This window comes from Vitis riparia, chromosome 13 (assembly GCF_004353265.1).
Source record: "Vitis riparia cultivar Riparia Gloire de Montpellier isolate 1030 chromosome 13, EGFV_Vit.rip_1.0, whole genome shotgun sequence".
Taxonomy (NCBI): Eukaryota; Viridiplantae; Streptophyta; class Magnoliopsida; order Vitales; family Vitaceae; genus Vitis; species Vitis riparia.
The window spans coordinates 3,150,258-3,155,158 of NC_048443.1; the positions used below are offsets into that span (position 1 = coordinate 3,150,258).

Consider the following 4,901-nt stretch of genomic DNA (forward strand, 5'->3'; position numbering starts at 1 on the left):
TATATATAAAATTATAATTTTCTGCTTTTTAATAATTATTTCTTATTTGTTTTAGTTTCTTTTGTTTTAATATCAGGATTTTCAAAATGGTAGAGAATATGCTTCATCCAAGAGGTTGTTGTATGTCTAATATGATTGAAGATGCTTGAAAAGTATACCACCAATATCTCATATTATCATTTTATATGTTTTTGAAGGAACTGCTTTTGTAATTTTGACATTACCCATATTTTTATTTCAGGGTGAATTATAGGTGTCCACAAGTTTGATCAATGCCTCTAGAAGAGTTTGTTCCACTTGAATATCGCCTCATGTTGGATGGTATACTTTCATCCCTCTTATTTGTTCGTTTTTTCACGCTTCTCCTACTGCCAGTTCTTGTATTTCTAGGAAATGATTTTCTTGAATACATTTGAAATCAGAAGGAATGGCAGCATAGCCCTCTCCTTGGTTACCAAGTTCATGTATCAAATCAAGTGGATGATCTCACCACCACCCCGGAAGACTTCATGTTTCACTCAGAACTGTTCACATGTCCAGTTCTTCGGTCTCTAAACTGTAAGCATATGAAAGATGTTTCCCAATATCTGTAGTGTTCAAAAGGCATCTTAAGCAAGACCTACAATTTTGCTGCATAGAAAATTAGTTTACTTGGTGTCAGGTCAAGTAAACAGATGTAGTTTTTGATGCAGGTCATTGAATGGGTTGTTAACAAAACCCTTAGAAATAGAAATTACAAGTTGATCTGAACTTTCAAAACTAGTTATTTTTTCACTTCAAAATTGAATATAAGACTTTGTTAAGGGACAAATTGCATTTCAATATTGCAGGCTCGATCTAGTGTAGTGCCAACTTGTTGGCTATAAGAAAAGCTTTCAGTATCACTATAGCTGTTCTATTTTGCTGGGGTTGTCTCGAACCATGTGCTGTAAGACAACAATAACTTTCTCGAAGCCCTTTCAGAAGCTTATAATAAACCTGAAAAGTTCCCATGGCACAGTAAGGTAAGGAAATGGGATTGCACCTGTGACCTATTTCATACTCACACTAGCTCCCGCTGAAATAATTTTTTTCCTTCTCTACTTTATTAGACATTCGAATCCTTGAGACCTACATGGATGAGTAAGTGGAGATTTGGAGGTCTCAGAGGTGAAGCAAACACAGTGCAGAATCACTAATGTGGTGGGAGCAGAACGTGCAATGCTACAGCTAATTATGAAGAGTAAGAAATGGCAGCAAAGTCCTCTCCTTGGTTACCAAGTTCATATATCAAATCAACTGGATGATCTCACCTTCACACTGGCAGACTTCTTGTTTCACCCAGAAGGTTTCTCTTACTATTGGCATCAGAACTGTGTACATGTCCAGTTCTTCGGTCTCTTAACTGTAAGCATATGAACAATGTTTCCCAATATCTGTTGTGCTCAAAAGGCATCTTATGCAAGTCCTACAATTTTGCCGCTTACAAAGTTAGTTTCTTCTTCATGAGGAATGAGATATTTGAAAGTTGTACTGCTTTTACTTGAATTCAATGGAATAAATAACATTTTTTCCCTTCCCCTGCAGCTAATTGAGATTGTTACTTTTATGAATGGAGATAAATATGACAAGCTACAGAACTTAATTTTAAAAGGGGCTCCTGCAGGCTCATTGCTGATGTTTTTTCCAGATAGTCTTGATCATGATTGCAAGGTTCAACAGTTAAATTCTAGCTTTCAAGGTAGAGGCAAAACCGGCTTCCATCTATGCTGTTGAAATAAAAATAGTGCAGCAATTTGTTGAACTGCTTAGTAACTAAAACCAAACAATCTCCAGGTTAAGGAATAATATGAAAATAACGTTAATTGTGCATATATTATATATAGATAACTATGTCTAAATTGTAATAATGGACTGCCAAATACTTTGATGGATAAGAAAATGGTATTCCTGAATGCATTCAGAAAATACCGGGGGTCATGAAAGAGAAAGCATTGTACACCTGAAAAAGAAGTGTACAGTTCTTATTCTAACTTGCTCATTGATTTGATATATAATTCCTTGGACGTGAAGGTGTATTTGATTATCAGGATGCAAAATTTCAATTTGTGTACAAGGCAGATAACCTTGATACTCATTTCGATTGAAATGGACCTCTGAATGAATGATGTTATCCTCCTATTTTCAATCACTACCCTTGTTTTCAGGTTCTTTATCCAGTTCTCTGGTTTATATATGCTGCTGAATTGCACCCCTTGTGCCCTCGGTTACAAATGTAAACTGATCATGCTTGGGCTTTAGCTCTGCTCGGATGGGCATCTGGTGGGACTCCTCCTCGGCCAGGATAGGGGTGGCTCATGAGCTGAGATTAATCTCAAAAAACCAGCCCAAACCCTGCCCTAGGGTGGACAGAGCTTGGACTTGGGCTAAAAAAATTTAATGCTGAGGTCAGGCTTGAACTGGCTCACACCCCTAGTTGAGGCTGGTAGTCCATTGTAGCATAAAGCTGAAGAGGAGGCTGATGTGCCCTTCCTTAACCCTGTCCCTTTTTCTCTACTGCAAATGCATACCATATACACGCTCCATGTTACTATACTTCCTATCATAGCCATATGGAAGTGTGGCTATGATATGAGTCATATGACGTGGGGTCTCCCTGGATTTCCTTGACGATCTTCAACTATTAGATTGCCTTCCCACACACTTTCCATCACAAAACCCAGTTCAATTTGGCTAGGCAAGTCGGTTACAATTCGCGTAGCCCATTTCTCGAGTCAGGTCACTGGACACAAGCACATGGGTGCAGATGATACTATCATTTTGTTCATCTTATATGGACCCCATATTTGGTTAAGGTCACTTTCAAAATCTTAAGCATATGAACACTTTTCCCATGGAAGGATCATACCCTTAAGAAGTTTTTATCATAAAGCTCTCTCTTCCATGGACTCAAGCTAATCAAAGGAGAAGATATCAACCAACTTTTAGCTAGCGTCTTCCACCGGTACAAAAGCTAAGAAAATGATACCCCCAGCAAATAGAAACTTTCACGCAGAGACCGACCGACCGACCGACCAACCTACTGATCTATCTTCACTTGTAATCCGTAATTGTGACAAACTCATGGCCTGTCGGAAGGAGTGGGGCTTGTAGATGCTTCCTTTTCTTAGAATGTTGTCAATTGAAGGAAATGAGGAAAAAAGATTGGAGTCGTTTCCAGAGGAGTGGTTACTACCCTCAACTCTTACCTCTCTTGCAATTAAGGGTTTTCCAAATCTGAAATCCCTGGACGGTAAGGGGATTCAGCACCTCACCTCTCTTGAAATGCTGGGGATAGAGCGGTGTAATAAACTCAAGTCCTTGCCAAAACAAGGGCTACCCCAAATTTTAATACTATAAACTGACGTAGACCCCAAATTTTAAGACCTTATCAATGGGTTTCAAAATGGGTAGCCTTCTTTTTAAACTATAACACCTGTTATTGAGTTGTTTATTGGCTTAGGCTTTGTTTGGACTTGTCTTTGGTTATTGGGTTAGAGATATATATTGCTTTGGTCTTGCTTTGGTTGTGGCCATGGGCTTGTTTGTTGGGATATTGAATTTTTCAACTTAGGCCTACTGGTGAGCTCTTAGCTTATTGACATTTGGACTTTGTTTCTGGGCTTTTTAAGTCTTTGTCTTTGGGTTCGGCTTTGTTATTGCTTTGGACATGAATGTGGAGAAGTGAAGGTCTCAGAGGTGATCCAAATATGGTGCAGAATCACTAATCATTGGAACTAGCAGGCTACTGTTAAAAGTGAGGAGTTAGGAATGGCAGCACAGCCCTCCTCTTGGTTTCCAAGTTCATATATCAACCTAAGTGTGGTGGTGTCATCACCAAAATGGCCTTTAACACCTGCAGCTGTTGGAAGGTTTCTCCTATTTTTAGTAACAGAATTATTTGCATGCCCCGTAACAAGAAAATTTAGGCTTTGTTTCACTATGATTTCAATGATCTACAGTTTTCTACAAACTTTTTTTTTTCTTGTAAAGATATAATGTTTCTCTCTTTTTTAGCTAACTTAATTAATAAATCTTGAAATTTTACTTATTTAATTTCTTTATTTGTATTGAAGTGTGTGATATACATTTTGGATTTAAATCTTATAAGTTTAAACTTTTATAAAAATTGGTTGTCTTATATAGTATCAGAATCTTATTTTATCTGCGGTTTCTATGCGTGCTTATTTGTCTCTTCATGTGTTTGCGTGAAGTCTCAAGTGAAGGAGGGTGTTGAAGTACAAGATATGAGCTTAAGTTTTCAGGAAAATTAGCAGCTTACCTGTTCGCATTTTTATACATTTGTTGACTATTTCCTATTTCAAAGTAGTTTTAATTCCTTTATAAATTGGATTCATTCTTTTATTGTAAAAATATATATTTTTTAAATCTACATGTAAATACTTAAAATAATCAAAGACATTTACGTAAAAAAAAAATGGGTTATTTTTCAAGCAAAAACATATTAAATGTTAAATTTACAAATATAAGAATTATTTAATCCATTTTAACCAATTAATTTTTAATTTATTATATTTTTATTAATAACATTTTATCAAAAAATTAGGTGATACTCAAATATAAATTTCTTCTTGATAATATTTTTAACAATATATTATCTATAAAAAAAAATACTTTAAAGAAACATATATTAAATTCTAGTTTAGGAATCAAAAGAATTTTTAATCCTTTGAAGTGATTTTCATAAATTTTTTAAACATACTTTTGAGCATTAAAAAGTACTTTAATTTAATCCCACTAGAATGATTCTCAAGCAAGTTAAAACAATTTTATGTTCCATTTTAGTTATTAAATATATTTCTATTAATTTATTAAAAAACCTAAATAAATAACTGTGGACCCCGCATTTCGGCTCATGCATT

General features: G+C 35.5%; 1 long non-coding RNA gene across 2 annotated transcripts; it reads left to right on the plus strand.

Moving 5' to 3' along the window:
- Positions 1–428: 428 nt before the first annotated feature.
- Positions 429–1,770, plus strand: LOC117928919. Of its 2 annotated transcripts, XR_004653676.1 has the most exons (4): positions 429–558; positions 831–1,004; positions 1,092–1,469; positions 1,567–1,770. It is a non-coding gene; the product is annotated as an uncharacterized LOC117928919 (long non-coding RNA). The 2 variants fall into 2 exon arrangements; XR_004653675.1 differs by lacking the exon at positions 1,567–1,770 and having other exon boundaries at positions 1,092–1,563.
- The last annotated feature ends 3,131 nt before the right edge of the window (positions 1,771–4,901 follow it).